Below are 23888 nucleotides of genomic sequence, written 5' to 3' on the forward strand. Positions count from 1 at the left end.
ATCTGAGCCCTCAGAGGCAGGATGATAGAAGCCCCCTGGAAAGAGCTTCTTGGCCTCAAAGTGTGAAAGCCACTAAGTGCTGACCCATTTCAAGCTTTGCTGAAGTGAAGGTGCCCATTAAATGAGCGAACACAGCCACCCTTCCTCAGCTCCTCACTCAGTCTCCTAGAAGCCACCTTTCCTTGGCGGCAGTAGCCTAGATGCTGTCATCAGAATGATGAAGGACCATCCATCACTTTGCATAGTCTCTATGGTCCCTCACCCCATTTTGCCCCCAAAATTTCACTATGAGGACTGGTCTTCCCTGGTGGTGCAGTGGTTAAGAAGACGCCTGCCAATGCAGGAGACACGGGTTTGAGCCCTGGTCCGGGAAGATCCCACATGCCACGGAGCAACTAAGCCTGTGCACCACAACTACTGAAGCCCGCATGCCTAGAGCCCGTGCTCTGTGCCGAGAAGCCACCGCAATGAGAAGCCTGAGCACTGCATCGAAGAGTAGCCCCTACTTGCTGCAACTAGAGAAAGCCTGCACACAGCAACAAAGACCCAACGCAGCCATAAATAAATTAATTGATTAATTTAATTAAATTTTTTGAAATATATAAATAAATAAATAAAATGAGGACTTACTCACCATAAATATTATTATGGCCCCAGAAGCAGCATGAGTAAAGGGAGAGAAGGAGGAACTGGGACTTGGGAGGGAAAGTACCTTAGTTTTGTTTCCCTAGAGACAGAGCCTGAGACATGGATTGAGGAGCCTATGATTTATTGAGAAAGTGTTCTCAGGGGAAGGGGGATAGGGGTTAGGATACAGGGTAGAAGAGAGAGCACAGCGAGGATGTGGACTCACTGGAATGCAGCTTCAACCCAATCCCGCAGGAGCTCTGGACCTTGAACAGCATCACAGAGTTAGTCCACTTGGAGGACAGGGGCTGGCCACACGTCTCCCTGTGTCAGCAAGTCACTGTCTGCAGGCTGTAGAAGTAGAGTGAAGGGGTGGAGGCAAGGGATTTTCTCCCATCAGACCCAGAGCAAATCTCTAGAGAAGAGGCAGGGGTGAGTCATTACTAGTGAACTGTCACAGAAGCTTCAGGAGAGGGTCCAAGGCCTGGTAACAGAGATGGAGGCAGAGCACCAACAGTATCCAACAGTGAGCTTTTCAAGCTTTGCTGAAATGAAACTGCTAATTAGATGAGCTAATATGACCACCCTTTCTCCTCCGAACTTACTTTTCTTTACATATAATCTGGATATATAGATATAGATACAGTAGTGAACAAAACAGTAGGTACATATATGTCAATTAGGGATCTTCTGTTACAAGCTACAGAAACCGACTCTTTATAACTCATTAAATAATGACTCATTTGAGTGATGTAGGAGAACTAGGCTGGGAAACAGGACAGGGTAATAGGCCAACAGTAGGCATCTAAGCAGCAAAACTACTCCATTACCTAGTATGGGCACTATCAGTGGAATAAATGTGGAGTTTTGTTGTTGTTTTTATTGTTGTGTTTTTTGCTTAATGTTTTAGATTCTCACTTTTCTCCACCAATTAGATCTATGCTCTGAGCCACACAGGTTCTGAGAATATGTTTTAAGACCTTACATTAGTCAGCCTTTGCTATGATTAGGCTGTGTAGCAAGCATCCCCAAAGTCTCAGTGCTCTTCAAAAGCAAACCTTTATTTCTCATTCATGGGTTTGCAGTTTGGCCACAGAGTTTGTGCTCCAGACTAAGAGTAAAATGCACATATGCTCTACCTATCTTTCCTTCCAGACTTAGGGAGCACTGACTGCCTGCAGCATATTTTTCTCACAACAGAGCCCAGGAGTGCAAGATGCCAAGCCATCTTGATTATGGAAGTTCCTTTTGAACGTGAAGGATGTCATGTCTGCTTCTATTTCATTGGCCAAAGCAAGTCACATAAGCAAGCACAACTTCAATGGGGTAGTAAAGTATACTCTCCCATGGAAGGGGTAAGAGAGAGGGAGTATTTTCTGAACAATAGTGCAATAGAACACATAGAACTCCTCTGGGGAGAGATGAAGATTAGGGCTCTGGCTCCCACCCAGGCTTCAGCCAAAGTAGTTTACTTTGATCTGTTTTCTATCCTGGGCTTGAGTAATATTTTATCTGAAAGAAGTATTCCGTTGCTTTAAAAAAAAAGGAGTTTGCAAGCTATTGATTCCAAGTATCTTATTTTGCCAATGAAGAATCTGGGGTCAGAGGGTAAATTCCTTGCTGATTTGTATCTGTGCCAAGACGTGAGCTATAGGATTTGAAGTTAACCAGATTTGGATTTTTAATCCCAACTCTACCATTTCCTAGCCAAGACATCTTGGACATCCTCCCACCATCACAGGCAAACGTCTGTCGAGGACCCTAAGTCCTAAGGCCCTCCCATCACTGACCATACTGAAGGGATGAAATGCATGATGGGGCCTCGACCTGGCCCGGTGGTGACCTGCACTCAGTTGGGGAAGGCTCTCTGCTCTCAACCATGTCCCTGGGATGAGATGGAAACATGCACTGTTTGTAATATAGTTAAACTGCTGGGTTTCCCACCTTGCCCTTCTCTGCCACCTTCCCTTGGCAAAGTCAAGGGACTCAGGCATACAGTTGTCTCCCCTAGTAGAGCACAGACTTTCTGAGGGAAAGGGTTACTCTCTTTGTGTTTATTTCTCCCCATGCCTACACCTCACACCTCTTTTCCACAACACAACAATCCTACCTGTACACATCAGGGACTCTGTAAATGGTTATACATTAAATAATGCTTTTTCTTCTCATGACACACAGGCAGCTTTTTGGAGAAGACATGACTTCAAGCATGATTTCCTAGAAATTCTGAAGGTTCTTAAAACTAGAGGGGAAGGTCTTATGCCATCTGCAAAGGCTCATTTGCAGATACCGGCCCAGCCCAAATATACCGAAACAAAGAAACAAGAGTTAGTCAAAACCATTAGGGCCTTTGGCTCTGATTTCAAATAAGCAAAACAAACAAACTCCAGTCCAAGTAGGAACTGGTTCTGCCGTCCTTGTCTTTCAACTTTCCAAAGCCAAGTACAATGTTTGAATGTTTCCTTCTAATGGATTTCCTTTTATTGTATCTTCCAGATGGCCAGTGGATCCTAGGATAGTAAATAGACATGACCATTTAAAATTTTGACTTAATTTCTTTAGCACTTTTCTCGCATCACTTGTGCATATTATAGGGGGAAAAAGTGTAGCTATTACATTGTTCTATAATAAATCCTGCTGTGTTTTATCCATATAGTCACTCTAAATATTGTGACTTCTGGTTAAACACAGGTTGACCACAAGGGTAGTAGGTATATATACACACACAGATCCTCTACCCAACATTCCTGGTAAGTAACCAAATCCATCCTCCACCCTGAAATTCAACAGCCTTGTGGTTAAAATGGATGCTTTGAGACATGATGAAAGATTCATGTCAACCACTCTGGTTCTTAGAATTCATAGGCTCAGACTTTTCCATACCCAGCTTTCTTCTTGTATCTGCTTTGCTAAGACCAAGATAGTTGATGAAACTACCTAATTATGAAGAGCTCTTCCCGCCCTACCCATTTAAATTTCACAATGTAAGCAAGAGAGATAAAATCACCAGTGGGTCTTCTTCAACTCACGCTGCCTTTCTCTCCACTGCAAATGTCAGGATTGCTCAGACAATCTGTTCACAGTGGCCCTAAACCAGACAACACAGTGATGCCCTCCAAGAGTGCCTCATGGCTGAATAAACTTAGTGCTTTTAAGAAGTCAAGGAAAAAGCCTAATCAATAGGTTGAATCTCAAACGCCTCAGCAATCAGTAAAGCAGGACACATATAAATGCCTACAACTTAATCCTGAACAGCAAAGACAGCAGAAGCTCTCCTTCCAGATCCAAGATGGTGGACCGAGAGCTGACCCTGCAAGAAGAGTCATCTTAGAAAAGTATTTCACCTCCAAACTTGGCCTTCAACTTCCAGCTCAGATGTTCCCATCTTTCTGAAGATTTTCTCATCCTCTCCTCTCCAGATATGGTTAATCATATCCTTCCATATCATACCTATGAATCTTGTATGTACTTCCACTGCAGCATTAATATCACTGTATTGTCATTTTTAATTTATACCTCTCTCTCTTCTACTAGCCTCTGATCTCCTCAAGGTCAAGAATAGTGTCAAGCTACCCAAAGAACTTACTACCATGCCAGTTCCTTAGCATAAAATTGTGTGGCTTTCAAGTCAAATCACCTAGTGTTAGTAAATTATTTCTTCCCTCTGGAACAGTGAAAACCAGGAATCGGCAACTGTAACCTCTTCTGAGGGTTTAGAATCAAGAAAAAGTGGACACAACTCATCAATGCCTGATTCTGCAGAGCTGAGATATTACTTTGCCTGCTTCTTCTTAGCTTAGCCTGCCCCCCACCCCCCACCCCATCGTATAGCCATAGATGAAGGAGTACACAGGCTCTTGTTACCATGAGTACTATATGTGTCCTCTGTGGTCACAGCTCATTGGACTAGCTCAATGGTCATTTAACCCCCAAAATTGGGGAAATTGGATTATATGACTGAGGGTTTGAATGAAGAAGCCTGGGAGTTGAGAATCCCTATATCTAAGGTCCTGTAGACTCAAGATGAAGCATCCATTTACTATTTTATGGCCACATGTGATGAAGAATGATTACACAGAAAAGCAGGACAATGAAGCAGACACAGAGAGAAGCAGAAAATCATCTGTTTCACATGTCTCCAAAGAGAGACAGATAGACAGAGAAAAGACATAGATAGAGAAGTGAATATTTATAGTTTTCTTTTTCCCAATCCTTGTCCTGTGGGAAGCCCGCTATTCTCCTGACTTTGAATTCCATGAACCACCCCTCCACCATTTATTCAATATCTATTTTAGCTGACTTGTTTGGGTTTTAATTTCTCATATATAATAAGGCATCTGGCAAGATAATTCAATCTTGATCCAATATAGCCACTATTGGTATATGCCTAGAAAATGGGGCTTGATTAATTATGTTCAGAGCAGTAAAAAAGAATCTGTCTGCAGGGCTCACCCATGAAAATAACCTTAACAACCAGATATCATTTATCTTGCTTCCTACTCTTCGTAATGTAAATGTCACAGATTTTTTCAGTCAAACTAATCTGGGTCCTAATTTTAGCTCTGCTCATTTAATAACTAAGTTAATTTTAAAAAGTTATGTAACCTCCACCTGCCTTATGTTTTTTAATTTTACGCCTAGTAAAGAAATTTTCAAACATGCCCCAAAGTAGAACAGCATACTGAAAACATAGATTTACATTACCCAACTTCAATAATTATCAACATAACATCAATCTAATCATGAGAAAACATCAGGCAAACTGAAACTGAGGGATGGTCTACAAAATAACTGACCAGTACTCTTCGAGTGTCAAGGGCATGAAAAACAGGACAGACTGAGGGACTGTCAAAGAGACAAGGACAATTGGTGACAGAACAATTAAATACAATGTGGGACTCTGGGTTTGATCCTGCAATTGAAAAAGGACTTGGTAGGAAAAAAACAGAAGAAATTAGAATAAAATCTGTATGTCAGTTAATTATGTTATATCAATGTTAATTTTTGGGTTTTGATCATCGTTCCACAGTTACATAAGATGTTTACATTAGGGGAAGTTAGGCAATATATATTCAGGACGCTGTGCTAAAAATAGCACAACTTTTCTTTAAATCTAAAATTGTTTCTAAACAGAGTTTTAAAAAATAATATTAATCAACATTCTGCCACTCTTGATTCTTTTCTTGAGTCTTGTTTCTTCTACTTGTTTTTATTTTATTATTTTTTTGCTGGAGTATTTTAAAGCAAATTCAGACAGGATATAATTTCACCAGTCAGCCTCTGACAGATAAGAATTCTGTTTTATAACAATTGCAATAACATTACCACACCTAACAAAATTAGTACGAATTCCTTAGTAACTAATATTCAGTCCATAATCCATTTTACCAATGTCTCAAACTTGTCTATTTATGGGTTTTTTTGTTTTGTTTTTTGGTAAAATCAGGTTCCAAAAAAGATCCCGATGTTACTTGTGTTTGCCGTGTCTCTTAAGCCTCTTTCATCTGTGACAGTTCCTGCCCCTCCTCTTTTTTTCATGTCATTTATTGTTTTTAAGAAATGAGGTCATTTTTCCTGTAGAATTCCCCACATTTTGCTTTGGATGGTTGTAAGCTTGTGATTTGGCTCCTTATTATTATAAAATGCGGACAATAACACTTACCTCAGAGCATTTTTGTAAGGCTTAAGTGAGAAAAATATATGAAAAAAATCCCAGAGCGTAGTGGTGAAAAGGGGTTGAAGAATGCTCATCTCCGATCCCCATTCACCACCTCCTCCTCCAATCCTTTCCAAAGATTTCTAATTTATTTGGTTTTGAATAGTCACCAATTATTTAACATTAAGTCTTCATTAGACTCACTCTCAGAACTCTTGTGGGTAACAGATGAGTTATCACAAATGTTGTATAATAAAGACCTGACCCTAGAAAGTGACAAATGAGAAAATGCTCTCCTGACTCTAAAAGTGACCATGTGGCCACGATTCAAAGTGTGGTCCATGGACCAGCAGCAGCACACCCCCTGGGAGCTAGTTAGATGCAGAATCTCTGGCCCATCCTAGACTTGCTGAATCAGAATCTGCATTTTAACAAAATCCCCAGGGTTTTCTGTGGGTACATTGCAGACTGAGAGGCTCCGGTCCTTAGAGCACTAAAAGGTTGTTTGGTGCAGAAATTGGGGATATCCTTTCTTTACCCTGACAGAGAAGGTTCTAGTCTCCCTTCAAACTGTGGAGGCCTTAGAAGGTCTGTCTCCTTTCCCTCAACTCCTGCCTCTCTTTAAATTCCAACAGGAGCTGGCCAACTAGAGGACGTCTGTGAACAGAGGCCAGCAAGGAGGTGAACTCTTTCTTTCCTTCCTTTCCCCACTGACTCTCCAAAAGGAGTATCGGGAAAGAGATGGCAGTTCTTAGGGGCTGTAGTCAGCATCTGGGTAAATGAGCTGTGAAGTCTCACTTTCCTCAGCTGTGCAAAGGAGGCCTAGAAAAATCCTCAAAAGAGCTGTCATTTGCCCACAGATTTTGCTCCCTTCAGAGCTGCCAACCCTGAGGACTGTAGTGTAGAGATGTCCTTGCTTTGATTTGAAGAGATGCCTGCAAGTGGAACACGTCAGATGACCTTGGAGGGTTTACAGGGAACATGGTCCATCCTGATCCCACAATGATGGTCTCCTCACAAGGGAAGAGTGATGGTTTCAATTATATCAATACCTGAGCTTATCAGGCTGCATACATTTTTGACTTTGCAGAAGTTTGGTTTTGTTTTAACATGGAGTCATAGTAAACATGTATGAAGAATTGTAATCTTGCCTTAGACTTCAGAGTGGAACTGATATCTGACCTTAGAGCCAAACCAAATTAATGGCTCTATGTATTATAGCTTTTATTAAAAACATACCTTTTAATTGCATACTAGTATATGAATGCATCTGGAACATTTTAAAGTAAATCCCAGACATTGTATCTTTTCACTCATAATTACTTAGGTCTGAATCTCTACCACAAGGATTTTTTAAAACATAACCAAAATATTAGTTTCATACCAAAAAAAAAATGCACAACAGTCCTTAATATCTTCTAATTCTAGTTTGTGTTCAATTTCTCCCATTTTCTCAATTTTCTTCTTTTTACCATTTGTTCAGAAATTAGGATCCAACCACAGTTCCATAGGTCACATCTGGTTTATATGTCTCTTACTATATAGTAGTCCCTTCCTTTCCCTGTTGTTGTTTTAATGCCATTTATTTGTTGAAGAAATGGGGTCATTTGCCCTATAAGATTTCCCCAATTCTGTATAAGGCTGATGGTTTCCTTGGGATATCTTGTAACATATTTCTCTAACTCTGTATTTCTTGTAAATAGTTAGATAGCTATTACATGGTTCTAAGTTAGTATCAGGCAATGCAAAATTCTTGCACTTAGGGGTTGCCTGGGTTGGGTGTAAGGAAAGGAGCATGGCTTTGGAGGTCAGCAAAACCAGCTTTGCTCAGGCTTCATGGACTTGACCTTGTCACTTGAAGTCTGTCGTGCCATGATCTCTCACAGTGTGGTCCTCTTTCTCACAGCAAATGTTGAGTATACAAGCTGTTACTGTGAAAATTCAATATTTGCAAAGTACTGGTCCAGCATACAGTTGGTGCCCTATAAATGTTTATTTGTCCTTTCCTCTCTGAGCCTCACGCTTCTCCACAGTCAGCTGAGGTGACTGCATGTGTGGCCTAAGTTTTCTCTCCAGCTATGAAATTCCATGACCTCTGTTACATTTTAGTATCAGAGATTGGGTCAGTTCAATTGTCATGGAACAGAATCCACTGTTTACTTATGCTCTATTTCTAATGTAAACTGCTTAAAACTAATTTAAAAATTTTTTTTTCATGCAATAAATATTCATTTGTTACTGACTGTGCCCAGAGATACTCCTCTGGGCAACATAGAAATCATTTAGATGCGGTTCTTCCACACAGCAGCTCACAGTCTGGGAGCCAGGGAGGAGATAAACGTAAGGGGTAGAGAAGCTGAGCTGAGGTTTGAGGGAAGTGCTTTCTCTACCAGGGCATCAAAGATGACATCAATGCTTGGCTCACGCTGGAGGAACTCTCTTCCGTCAGTGGGGGTGAGCTTGGGCTGGTCTAACTACTCTCTCTCATCATGTTTTCTCCCCTTCTTGTGACCTAAGACAAGCTGTCTGTGGTTTATTGAGGAACAGTCTACAGACAGAAAGAAGGGATTGGGACCTAAGGACAGGTGTGGGGAGGCCTGAACTGTGTCATCTCCAACCAGGGAATCAGGGTGCTGCCTTGAAGGCCAGCTTTGTAGAGACGCCATTGAAAGAGTTAGGAAGGAACAGCTGGGCTCGGGGACCATGAACAATACTTAGGGAAGTTAGCCAAAGAAAAAAATCCAGTGAAGAATACAGCGTAAAAGAAAAGGAAGAAATCTGTCTCTAAAAGTGAAAAGCAGACAGAGCAGTAAAGAACGCTTCGTTTTACATAATCAGCATTTTCTAAGCTGTGCCAAGATAGCAAAGTCAGTATAAACTTCAGTTACGTCAAGAAACATCTGAGCTTGGCAAGCGGTTTCCTGCTTCAAGGTCTCACCCTCCATTTTCTTTGTAGATTATTGCTTTTCACACACTGTACAACACACGCACACCTTCACACACCTACAAACACAGAGTCTATGCACACACACACACCCACACACATATATACTAAGGCTACTTAATATTTTATTGCATACGATAATACCAATGGTGTGATATATATTAAGTACACAAGAGCCATATGTCTATGATACATAAGTATGATATAATATCTATTATTAGGTAGACTGAGGCCCTGAGATTTGTGTTTTCTACAGTTTTTTCAGTCCTCTCAAGCACAGCCTTCACAAAAGCCTGTAGAAGACTTGAGATAAATGTAAGTGCACAAAGGCATCAGAATGGAATTTTATCACTGACTTTCCCTGAATCGGATAAGAAAAATCAAAATATAAAAACGCCATGAAATAACAGGACAATCGTCTTGTGACAAATGGTGACCTCAAAATAGCCATCTGTCCTCCTTCCACACGAGCACATCAAAGAACCCATCTGAAAGTATTTCTTGCTACGAAGAAGAAAATATAAGCAGTGTGTAAATATCAGGAGAGCTTTTAAGAAAAAGAGAGAAAGAGCCTCGCTGATTCCAAAGTCCACCTCAGCACTCGATGACATTGTTGGACACCTCATTTAAGGAGATTTGATTGGATCTGAGATGATTTTATCAGAATGCAGCGACAAGTTTTACCAAAACCCCCATGACAACTATCTAGGGCATAAAGAACCTGGATTTATCCACTGAGAAACACAGCATACCCCTACCCCTTCCCAACCAATGGTTTGGTGCCCAAGTAGCTGAAACAAAAATCAGATCACTTACATTCTGTCATGTCCAGAAAATTCTCAAAAATAATTACGTAACACTCATCAACATGACATGAGGACTTAAGTTCACATTCAGAAAAAGGGACTGAGGCTGGAAGTAACTTATGCATGCATTTAAATATTTGGCAGTCCTCTGAAGGGACACCCCACTGTCACTCCTATACTAGGGGGTCAAAAAATATTTCATGTAAAGGGCAGATAAATATTTTCAACTTTGCATTCATAGAGTCTGAATTGGTCGCAACTACTCAAGACAGCTATTGTACTATGAAAGCGACCCTAGAAAATATGTAAATAACTAAGCATGACTGTGTTCCAATAAAATTTTATTTAGAAGGCAGGGGCTGGCTGGATTTGGACAACAGGCTATAATTTGCTAACTACTGTTCTGTGTAATTTTCTATATTTTCCTGCCTAATTCAAGCAGAATTTCTTCTTTAATATGCATGTTCACAGAAAAAAATTAATAAATAAAAGCAAAAAAGACTAGCAAAACTCAATAATATAAATTTGGTTGGCTTGGAATAGCAGGCAGCTTGTTAATTATTTTTATATTATTTTATTTGGGGGGATGATAGAAACATGATTTCGAGTGAACTCTAGTCTATGTGATTTAGCTACATGTTGAAATTGGCATGGCATGTAATGTCCGTAATTCTTGATATATTTTGGTGGGGAGCATTTCTATTCTGAACATTTGCATTCTGCTCTCAATTTTGGACTTGTAAGACCAAACAGATTTTCTTCTGAGTTAATGGAATCAAAGTCTGTGTTTTTATTGTAAGCATTTGATAGAATCAGTGCATGAGACGATGATTTTTCTTGGAGGTTTGGCTCTGAAATAGTGGCCACCTGCATGATGGTTTTGGCTCTAATGTCAGGCTGATAAAATTTGAGAATACCATATTTCCGACTTTTACTTCCATTGCAATTGTGAACAAACAAGGCTAGGAACCACCATTTTGCACAATGATGATACAGAACATAATGTAAAGGAGCTGTCTCACTTTGCATTTTATTCTTGTTTTAAAAGCCCTGTGAAGGAGGATCCGGTTCTGAGTCAATCAAGGGAGACCCACACATGCTGAGACTAAGTGGTATTTGGAGTAGAACAGTGATTCTCAACGAGGAGCACTTGGCCAAGTCTGACAGATATTGTCTGAAGACATTTTTGGTTGTGACAACTGGGGTGCTATTGGCATCTCGTGAGTAGAGTCCTGGATGTTGCCACACAACTTACAATGCACAGGACAGTCCCCACCACAAAGAATTATCTGACTGCAAATGTCAATATAAGAAGCAGACCTAGGGCTTCCCTGGTGGCGCAGTGGTTGAGAGTCTGCCTGCCAATGCAGGGGACACGGGTTCGAGCCCTGGTCTGGGAAGATCCCACATGCCACGGAGCAACTGGGCCCGTGAGCCACAATTACTGAGCCTGCGCGTCTGGAGCCTGTGCTCCGCAACGGGAGAGTCCGCGATGGTGAGAGGCCCACGCACCGCGATGAAGAGTGGTCCCCACTTGCCGCAACTAGAGAAAGCCCTCGCACAGAAACGATGACTCAACACAGTCATAAATAAATAAATAAATAAATAAAAGAACGTGAACTTCTTTAAAAAAAAAAAAAAGAAACAGACCTACTTGGTAGTACATGTACCCCTAAGTGCAACAAGTATCATGCTGGCTGAGGTGGGTGTACACATACACAAAGCCCCTCACAGTGAGGGGAAGAGCTTCAGCAAAGACATGGCGGGGCTTTAAACTCTATTTGTTACCTTGGCCCAGCCATGAAGTTGTTTGAAGTGGGCCTGACCAGTTTATCTTGTGGAGAGCCTATAGCCCCATCTCACAGCCCCACAGGTACTGGTGGTCTACATGCCCACATGCTTCCATGTTGATGTGTGTGTATGTGTGTACTTGGTGGGTGAGGATAGGCTTTGCAGGGTGTGTCAGCCCAAATATTGTCTCAGGCAAAACTGGACCAATAGCCACCCATTGGGCAAGACTCTGAATGCTGCAGAAATCCCCAAATAGCCAAAAGCCACCAGAGGTTTTCAGAGCATCTTCAACCCAAATAATCTGACTTCTCCTGAGATAGTTCTGGGGATCCTGGAACAGGCCTAAATTCAGGGGCAGAGATTTACAGAAAGGAATGTGAAGACCCAGCATCAGTAAGCTATAGGCCCAATTCCCAAGGTCAGTGTTCTATTCTGGCCCTATTCTTCAAATCACTAAAGATTCCACATTCTCTATCCTTATGATGGATGGGCAGAGGGCCACTTTTACTGCTTGTTAGTTTGCATTCAAGCATGCTCTTTCCAGTTATGAATGCTAGCTTATAGGCATGCCTTGCTGAAAGCAACAAAAAATGTTCTGAAAATAAGACTTGCAATGAATTATTGTCGGTAGAATCCCATTTAGATATAAGCAGGGAGATTATTATTTCAAGTAAATTACCTACTGAATATCTTGGGAAACTGGGCTAATTTATCTACTCTGGATTTTCATATATAATGTTTAAAGAGTGATATAACAGGATTGCATTAAGGCTATTTTAAAAATAAATTTATATATCCCTCTACTGAATCCACCTTAAAGATATTTATCTTTCTTGAAGAAAAAGGTATTAAATCCACAAAAACAGACACATAGACACATGCCTTCTACTTCTTGTGCAGTAACATTTGCAAGCTGTAAACGTCTTTTGAGACCACCCTGAACTACTTTGTAAGCTAAAAAGTGTTATCAAAATGTTATTTTTTGTTATTATAAAATGGTCTCTGAGAGTGACAGGAAATTCATACGGTATGAAAATCATAATCAATCTGCCCAAATTAATTTGTAAAGTACAATTTTAATTGTGTCCTGCCCAGATTGTGATCCTTTGGGATCCTACATGATGCCAGCCACATGGCCTATAGACTAATATCTTTGGCACACCTGCAACCCATTAGTAACATCTGGTTGGGATGCTCTGACCCAGAGGAGTCTCGAGAATGCATCAGAATTACTCAGAAGTTTTGTTAAAACCGAGATCATGGGCCCCATCTCCAGATACTTCTATTCCTTGGGTCTGAGATAGGGCTGGAAAATTTGCATTCTAACAAATCCTTAGATTCAGTAGAAGCTGAGTCTGCTGGTCTGGGACCACCCTTTGGAAAATAATGTTTGGCTTTTGGCTGGGGTCAGCAAATGTTTTCTGTAATGGGCCAGATAATAAATATTTTAGGCTTGGCTAGCCATACGGTCTCTGTCACTACTACTCAACTCTGCCATTGTACCCTGAAAGCAGCCACAGACAATATGTAAATAAATGGGTGTAACTATATTCCAGTAAGCCTTTATGTATCAAAAAAAAAAAAAAAGCAAGGGCAGGATTTGGCCAGTGGACTATACCAACCCCTGACCTCTGGGATAAAGTGTCTCTAGGTGAGATTTTTATTCTCATTTTCCATTATTCTACACTGGGTTTCAGCCACAATAGGCCCATCTTGTTCACCAGGGTATGTGTGTGCGTGGTGGTGTGTGTGTGGTGTGTGTGTGTGTGTGTGTGTGTGTGTACTTTCACAGTGTTGTCAAAATATTATCATACACCAGGAATGGAAAACAGGAGAGGTTAGTGAGAAAAGAAGACAGAGAATTAGCAAGGAAAAAACCATTTTAACTAACCAAACTGAGCCCCAAACTAAAACATCTCTTAGTTGTAAAAGGTATTTAAAAGGTTTGAAAACATCTTTTCAATGTTCCCCCATCCTCCAGCTGTTTTTTCCTACTCCTAACTTGGGGATCACACAACCTTTCCAGGATGACAGTCTTTTGGGTTTTAGTGCATGAACACTTTCCTAAAGCTTCAGTTTCCAAACCTGATGGAAAAGCTTATTGTGAGTTATACGCTACTGCTATCACAGGAGAAAAGTGGCTCCAAAAACAAGAACATTTCATGGGAAAAAAGGGAGGCTTTGGAGTTTCTGTTATTGATGCTGTCCTTGCAATACATCTAAAACCCTGCAATGCTTCTGAGTTTCATGTCCCAAGCTCTCAAGAAAAAAGGCAATTTCAGTTCCTCCCCTGTCTTTATCCTTCCATTCAAACAAACCAAAAATATTTTATAGATAACTTGTATTTTTAGTTCACTCAAAGGTATTAAATCCACTGGATCAAAAGTCATTTCGGTTTCTACAATTCCATTAAAATTGTAAAGGGAAGGACAGGCATGAGGTAATCAAATGAATTATTCACTTATGTGACCACAGTCTCTTACTAAATTAAGTGCACTGTCTCTACAGGTAAGGGTCACACATAAAAAATGTTAAATTGTTTTGAATGGTTTCACTATTTTTCATTTAAATCAAAAATAGAAAGAGAACAATGTTATCTTCCCAGTAGAGAACCAACTCAACCGTAAAAGAAAGGGTAACAAAGATTAATAAGAACATCAAGCTGAATTCAACTTTGTAATTTCCTTTTTATGATACTATCTCATGTAAAATTACACACTCTACAGACATATGTTATATAGCATCTTCCTATGGCTTCAATCCAAAATGAATAATAACGCTCCTTGAGAAATGGCTGTGAACAACAGTTTCCTTCCCTCCTTTGATCTGGAATGCCGTGCAGATTATCGAGAGAGTTTCCATTTCCCTGTTTCTGACAGACACTGGGTTAATTCAGCTGCTGACATTAGTACCAGCAATTGGAACAAATTCTGAGCCACTCAGTGCAGAGCCTTGAGTAATCAATACAGTTTTAAAACAAAGCAGAAATGTCCTGAAATTAGACATAATTATAATGCAGTTGGTAAAATGTCATTAAGAGAGTACAGTCGATGGAGGAGTAGGGTAGAAATATTTAAAACGTTCAAAATCACTGTGTCTGAAAAATTACTTTGGAGCTCGATATTACTCAAAGACAGGACTGAATGCTTGATTTTAATCGCATTATATGACACTTACACAAAACACAGAGCAAACAAGGAAACTCCACACTTGTAGGCTTATAGAATCATTATCACTTACCTGTTCCTGCTTTCCAGTCCATTAACTTGTAGGAGTCCAGAGACTAAGCACCACTGGCAGCTCTTTGTCTTCCTTACCCACTTTGGTTTCATATTTGTCTTTCACTTTGTTCTGAAAATCAAAATCCTTAAGGGGAAATCCTTCTGAAGATTTTTCCTCAAAGGCATTGCAACAATTGAGCTTTGGTTCAACTGGATCATACTGGTTGGCAAAGCACAGGGAGCTGGGCTGCTGTGTGGAAATGTAGCTTACCTTCTGTGCTTGGGTGTTGGAATGTTCTTCCAATAAGTAATATCCTTTTTCTTCATCATAACTGGGATTTTAGTTCTAAAGGGAAATCATATAAAAAGTAGGTTACCATTTATCATTGTTCATGTGAACTGTATAGAATCACCAGTCTTATTCTCTAAGCAGGCAAGCAAATATTTTTTGACCTTACTACTCCTTTTCTTGAAACAATTTTAATTTTATATATTACCTTAAGTTTTATTTCCAGATGTGTGACTTCTTAAGAAACGTTTTTGAGATCATTGATCTGCCAAACGTGTTCAGATCCATATGTTCTGTGTTTCACAATAGACCACTGATTCCTAACTACAGCTTTATGGTACCACAGCATTGACCCCAATTATGCAGTTTTATCAGGGAATGTCTCAAAGCCCTAAGTTCATTTATATTCTCCTAATTGAAACATGTGTGTGTGTGTGTGTGTGTGTGTGTGTGTGTGTGTGTGTCTCCACATAGAACAGAGTAGTTTAAAGGCAAAAGGATGAGGGATTTTTGTAAAATCAAACCACAAACTGACTTAATCTAAAGAAACTGCAACTGTGTCTATTGATTTGAAGTACTACCCATTCTCAAACCAGCCATTTTTAAAACTATTTTTTAATGTCAGCAGATTATATACAAAATTAGCCTGTGCACTACAAAAATGTCAATGTCACGAGAGACAAAAAAAGGTTGATGATGTTTTCCAAATTAAAAGAGACTAAAAAGATACAACAATTGAATAAAATGCCTGATCCTATAATAGACACTGGATGGAGGAAAATATTGCTGTTAAACACATCAAGGCAATTAACAAAATTTGAATATGTATTCTACATTAGATAATAATATTGTGTCAAGGTTGTATTTTCTGATTTTGATCATTGTACTGTGGTTATGTAAGAGAATACACTTGTCTGGGCAAATACATGCAAAAGTGTTCAGGAAAAAAGGTGATGTCAGCAACTTACTCTCAAATGGTTCATCAAATATACGTGTATATATGCATATATACATACATACTACACACAAACACATATATATAGAGAGAAGAGAGACAGACAGAGAAACAGAAAGATACAGAGAAAGAGAGGAAAAGCAAATGTGTCAAAAAGTTAATTGGTGAATTTAAGTGAAGGATATATGCAAGTTCATTGTACTATTCCTTGAACATTTGAATTTTTTCAAAATAAAAAAAAAGGTTTTTAAATATAAGCACAGTTGATAATTAATTTTCATGCTAGAGAAATGTTACTAAGATATTTTCACATGTATCTGGGTTTAATTTAAACTTCCCTCCACCACGATTATAATAAAGGTGTTGCATTTTTCCAGTAGATGAACTAAGCTCAAAAGAAACAGCCAGCTATTCAAAATCAGGGCTGCTTTGCACAAAAACACCAAGACTAATACTGTAACTTCCACCTAGAAAATGCTCAATAACTGATCTGGCCATGGATGGGTATTGAAAGACTGTTGAGGACATGAAAGATTTTTGTAATCACTGTGACTGATTCCCCAGCTGAAAACAGGAAATGACATAAACACATATTCAATATGGAGAACTTTGCCTTCTTCCCACTTTAGCTACCAGAAGATAGTCTTTAGGGAATATTAGCAGCTCAGGAGAAAAGACCCAAAAAACACCATCACTGGGGGTTTCCCAAAGAAACAGCCAGATTCTCCACCAGCTGTGCCTCCCTGTGGGTTGAGTGTTACCATTTGCTGGAAGGCTGAGCAGCTTCCTGAGGCTTAAGACAAGACTCCAAAGCAAAGAGCTTAAGATAAGACTTGTTTCAGATGTAATGCTGTCAGCAAGGTGGCTGAGCTCACACAAAACCATCCACAACAGCTGCAGCCGGAATCAGAGCTGAGCCAAGAGACTGTGACATGGGAAATGGGAAGTGTCTTCTACAGGCCACTTTCAGGAGGGGACTTCTGCCAATACTCCCTCCCCCTCATTTGCTTCTCCCCAAAGGAGAGAGTTGGTTAATCCAGCTGGGCGTATACTGATCTTTATTGGGCCAAGTTACTGTGTCCCCAAAGCCTCATCTGTATTTTCTCTCTTTAACCACCTGGTTAAACTCAGGCACAGCTGGTCCTCTTGCTTGTTCTTGCATTCCCCAGTTTAGTCATGGCAGGGACACCAGACAGGGTCTATCTAAGGAGACCATCTGTACTCTCTCGCTGTTCTGGCTTCTTGCCCTGCCACTGCTCAGGTTAACAGGTAGATCTGTACTGTAGGTGAAGAGGTCTTTAATTTATGGGATGGAGCAGAATCTTAGATCTTTGGTTTTAATGGATGGATGAAGGACCAAGCAGGATGAGAGGTCACCAGAATAAGACTGACAAAAACAGCTGATGTTTATATTAACTGATGTGGAATAGGAAAGAAAATTTTAATATTATTTTTAAAAATCCAAAAGGATACTGAAATAATGACAATGGAACAAGAGACTGTTTATCAGGAAGATTTGAAAAATAATCCGGTCTAATGGAGAGATTAAACATTGAGGAGTCAGGTAGATATAAAGAAATTATCTAAAATGCAACTCATAGAGCAAAAGATGGAAATTATGAAAGAGAGGTTAAGAGATGTGGACGGTAGAGTGAGAATTTCCAATACACATCTACTCAGTTTCAGATGGAGAAAACCAAGTGAATGTGGGGGTGAGGAGAGAAGCAATATCTGAGAGATAGTGGCTATTATTTTCCAAAATTGATCAAAGTTCATGAAGTGCAATAAATTCTTAGCACCTCGACATACTTTACTAAGCAAAGAAGAAAAGATCTAAAAGCAACCAGAAAGGAAAGACACATTACTTACAAAGGAATAAAACTTAGCCAATTTCTTCTAAAAAATAATGGATGAGAGAAACAAGTGTGATGATAAATTCAAAGAGAGAAGATATTGGTCAACCTCGAATTATATACTCAATAAAAATCTGTCAAGAACAAGGGCAAAATGTAGACATTTTCAGACAAACAGAAACTGAGAAAGCTTAACCTGGGTGGGTGTTTGTTGTGATATTATACTTTAAACTACACATTTTCATTATATCATTCATGGCATACTTCTTGAGAGAGACAGAAAGAAAGACATACACAAAATGAGTGGGTTTGCTCACGACAATTCCCCTCTAAAGATCTTCTAAAGAATGTGCTCTAGGAAGAATGCAAATTATTCTAGAAAGATAGAGCTGAGATATGAGAAGGAATTGTCAGCCAGAAAAATGGATAAAAGATGCAAAAAGCCAAACAATTATTCACAAAATAATAAGAAAACACACAGAATTCAAGATAGACCCAAAATCCTGAACAACAAAACATATAATTTGAGTGGATTATTAAAATGTCTTAAAATGATTGTATTGTTCAGGAGGCAGGTAAATATACTGATACTCATTTTAGGCTATTATTAGGTTAAACAGTGATATTAAAGTTTCCAGGGTATTTTCTAAAACAAAAGAATACTAATTATTTTTTTAGGAAAGAGAAAATTAGTACAGAGAAAAAAGTTAGAATTAGGTGAACATTATTTCAAAACAAAATAAGAAAGGAGAACATAAAAGCAATATTTTTAAAATAGGTCAAGTAGAAAGGGCAAAATGAATTGGAATAAGTGAGTTTAAATACATCAGTAATGACAATAAATGTAAATGAACTAAATCTCCAGGTAATAAACAAATATTATCATATTAAGCATATTTGAAAAGATTACTAAATTTTTAAATCAAATATTCAAATTGATTTCCTCTGAGTTTGCTTTGGACAAAGAAGAAATATGGAATTTGAAATCCTAGAAAGAAAGGTATGGTAAAGGTAGATCTTCCAAATTACTGAATCTATTTTTTTCTTTTGAGAAATTGACTAAATTTTGAACTGGAAAACCCATTTGAAACAATTTTCTCAATCTCCATGTTTTGTTCTATGCAGTGTGGTTCCTATGAAACTCAAAATAGCTCCAAGTTGACCAGCTTGAGATAAACATGTTCGTGAGGCTCATGTTTGTTTATTTATCCACCCACAGCAAATTTGTTTTTGTAGTCCCCGGACAAGTGGTCATTTCACCCACAGCCACTTATCCAGTGTGTACAGTAAATAATGTTAATATTATTAATTAGCTTAATTCCTGGGTTTACCCACATTTTATTGGACTGACATTTTTTAAAGAAAATACCACCATGGGGTTTCTGGTGGCATCAGACCAGGGATTAGATGTGACAGTAAGATGGAGTAAGCAGTCTAATACCCGTCACCCTCCACTCTGCTCCATTATCATCTCTGGCATCTAACCACACCTCCTAATATATACGTGAACCAGTGTGACCATGAAGAGAATAATTTAAACTCCGTCTAGACTGAAACTTCCCAACTAAGAAAGAGGCAAGTATTTGAGATTATTAGAGAGGGAAAAAAACAGAGTTGGTGTGAAAGATGAATGGTGGGAGAGTGCTACAGGAATGGAAAAAAATTAAAGGAGGCTAAGCCTGGCCTTGCTGAGGGTGCTGTGCCGGGAAACTTTATCTTTCCTTCTTCTGCCCAAACCTTAAATACTTGGGAATGAGTTGATGTATTTTGTCCCATTTACTACAGCTGGTAAACAGTCTCCAGAAAAAAAGCAGGTGGGGTAGCCAAAGAAAGAATGCAGGAATATATAAAAATGCTGGGTGGAAGAGCAAAGGTAAACTTCTGAGTCCTGGTGGAACCCTCCCTAACTGGGGACCAGAGCAGCAGCTGAAAATATTTATGCAGACTTGGGGATTGTAGAAGTCTGGGTCACCATCTCCATGGGTTTCCATATTCTTTGCCTTTAAAGAAATAGCTCATCTTCTAATTGAGCTTGTTGCCAGCTTTCCATTACCCACACCACCATTCCATCATGACATCCACAAGGGACCTAGAGAGGAAAGTTTCCTTAATTGAGGAAGAGTGTGAGATCATAATCTACACTCAACAGGTCCTGAATATAGAAAAAGGCAGCAGGCCTAGGTTTAGTGGTTAATGTAAACAGGAAATAGGGAAAACAAGGAGTCTCTCTGTGCTTCAGTTTCCTCATCTCTAAAATGGAAATAATAATCTCTAACTCTTAGACTAAACAAATTAATTCAATATAAATAGTGATGACCAGTAAGAATTTATTGTTCCCTAATAATAATTCTCATTACACAAGTATGCACTTGAACTGGTGCCCCTGGGGCATTCCTATATGCACATGGAAGGAGAGAGAGCTCATGGTAAAACTGAAATAGCCATATTAATTGAGGCACAAACATCTCTGCTATCGGGATTTAGTCTCAAAAAAGAAAGAGTTTAGGAGAAAGTGTGTCCTGACAAAAAAAAAATCCAATCAAAAAAATGGGTAGAAGACCTAAACAGACATTTCTCCAAAGAAGACAGATAGATGGCCAACAGGCACATGAAAAGATGCTCAGTATCACTAATTATTAAAGAAATGCAAATCAAAACTACAATGAGGTATCACCTCACACCAGTCAGAATGGCCATTATGAAAAGTCTACGATTAATAAATTCTGGAGAGGATGTGGAGAAAAAAGAATCTTCCTACACTATTGGTGGGAAAGTAAATTGGTGGAGCCACTGTGGAGGACAGCATAGAGGTTCCTTAAAAAACTAAAAATAGAGTTGCCATATGATCCTGCAATCCCACTCCTGGGCATATATCTGGAGAAAATTCTAATTCGAAAAGATACATGCACCCCAATGTTCATAACAGCACTATTTACAATAGCCAGGACATGGAAGCAACCTAAATGTCCATCAACAGATGAATGAATAAAGAAGTGGTGGTATACATATACAATGGAATATTATTCAGCCATAAAAAAGAATAAAATAATGCCATTTGCAGCAACATGGATGGACCTAGAGATTATCATATTAAGGGAAGAAGAAAGACAAATATATCACTTATATATGGAATCTTAAAAAATAATACAAATGAACTTATTTACAAAAGAGAAATAGGCTCACAGACACAGAAAAAAAAAATTTATGGTTACCAAAGGGGATAGCAGTGGGGAGGGGGAGAAATAAATTAAGAATTTGGAATTAACACTTACACACTACTATATATAAAATAGGTAAGCAACAAGGACCTACTGTATAGCACAAGGAACTATACTCAATATCTTGTAATAACCTATAACGGAAAAGAATCTGAAAAAGTATATATATATATATATATGTGTGTGTGTGTGTGTGTGTGTGTGTGAATCACTTTGCTGTACACTTGAAACTAACACAACATTGTAAACTAACCATATTCCAATTTTAAAAAAAGAAGGAATTTAGGAGAAAGTGTGTCCTGACTGATCACAGAGAGAAACAAACCCAGGAGATTCAGGGGCACATGGGATAAGGAAAAGCAGGAGCCCCAAGCATAAAAAATGATTACAGGGGGCCAAGGGTAGATGGGCACCACTTCAGGGGCACAGACTGAGCATTGGTTAGATTGTGGTTAGAGTTAAATGTCAAGCTCTGGCAAAGCTGGTAATGTCACTGTGAGTATCAAACAATGGCTTATATGTTATATAAAACCAGCCTTCTCACTTTGCAGATTCCTATAGAGAGTGGACTGTGTGACCAACAAACTCTTGAAGTTGGGTTCACCTAGAACTGGGTGGGAATACTTAGACAGAGTGTGTATTTTATACCTAGATGGGTGATTACATTAAAGAATAGAAAATAATTTTCTGGCCAGTGCTGATAAGAGCCCCTTCACTCTCCACTGCAATTATCAGGATAAGCCAGAGTGTTTTTTTCCTTGTGCTCGAGGCATGAGCTGCAAATACTGCACTTAAAAAGCATTGGCTCTTATCTTGGAAAGAGCAAGTGGTTTTTCTCTGTTATTATTATACTAATTCTCTGTTGGTAGAGGGTGTGGTTCATAGACTCCCCAGGGATTCATCTGAGACCTTTTGTGGGTTCTGATTGAAAACTGTTCACTGGATGAGTGAGTTCACTGTAAAGTCTCAGACTTTCATTGTTGGGACTGGAGGTTTCACGCTGCTTTGCTGCAGCTGCTCCAAATCCTCATCTTTTCTCATCATTTAATAGAGAGCTGGAAGGGAAGATATAGAAAAGGATTGTTAGTCAAGTGAGTGCCCTGGAGAGGTCCATGAAAAGTCTCAGGCAATTGGAACAGTCTCTTGTCCCAGCAGAGGACCCTTCCCCTGTGGCAGGATGACTTACTCTCTGGCTCTATCTAAATGCCCTGGAGTAAAAGATTTTGAGAACTCCTGCAAAAGTTGCTTCGGCTCACGGTGATAACCACAGCCCTTTTAGAGGGCAATGAGGCCTTGCTGGTTAGACGCTATGTTTGGCTAAGGCCATGTCTACACGTATGGTTTCTCAAAATGTCCTGTCCGATTAGCAGCAGCAGCAGCACCTGAGAACTTCCAAGGCATATTCTTGGGCCCCACCCCAGACCTATTTATTCAGAATCTCTGGGGATGGGGTTCAGCAATCTGTGTTTTAACAAGCCCTCCATGTGATTCTGATACACACTAAAGTTTGAGGACGTCTGAGCTACGGAGACCAATTTTAACTGTTTTTACTGGATTGGCCTGTCAAGTTAGCTGGACCAAAATAGTGTTTGCATATTAAAAAGTTCTGAACTATTGAAAAGTGTACTAACTATAAAGTAAGTTTCTCAAAGGAGCCCTCCTACACTGTTGGTAGGAATGCAAATTGGTACAGCCATTATGGAAAACAGTATGGAGGTTCCTTAGGAAACTAAAAATAGAGCTACCATATGATCCTACAATTCCACTCCTGGGCATATATCTTGACAAAACTATAATTCAAAAAGATACATGCACCCCTATATTCATAGCAGCACTATTTGCAATAGCCAAGACATGGAGACAACCTAAAAGTCCATCTACAGATGAATGGATAAAGAAGATGTGGTACATATATACAATGGAATACTACTCAGCCATAAAAAAGAATGAAATAATGCTATTTGAAGCAACATGGATGGACCTAGAGATTATCATATTAAGTGAAGTAAGTCAGACAAAGACAAATACCATATGATATTGCTTATATGTGGAATCTAAAACAATGATACAAATGGACATACTTACAAAACAGAAATAGATTCACAGACATAGAAAACAAACTTATGGCTACCAAAGGAGATGGGGGGGATGGATAAATTAGGAGTTTGGGACTAACATATATATACTCCTATATATAAAATAGATAACCAACAAGGACCTACTATATAGCACAGGGAACTATACTCAGTATTTTGTAATAAGCTATAAGAGAAAAGAATCTGAAAAAAATATGTATAAAACTGAATCACTGTGCTGTACACCTGAAACTAACACAACATGGTAAATCAACTATGCTTCAATTTTTAAAAATAAATAAATAAAAATAAAAATCTTGTATCCCTACTGAAAAATAAATAAATAAGCTTTCTCCGGAGGCCTAACTCTTCTATAAACTGGTGTCCCAGAGCTGGAGATAGAGCCCTAGACCATTGGCAAAAAATAAAAATTAAAAATTAAAAAAGTAAACA

Source organism: Balaenoptera borealis (genome assembly GCF_965194805.1).
Source record: "Balaenoptera borealis genome assembly, chromosome: 16".
NCBI lineage: Eukaryota > Metazoa > Chordata > Mammalia > Artiodactyla > Balaenopteridae > Balaenoptera > Balaenoptera borealis.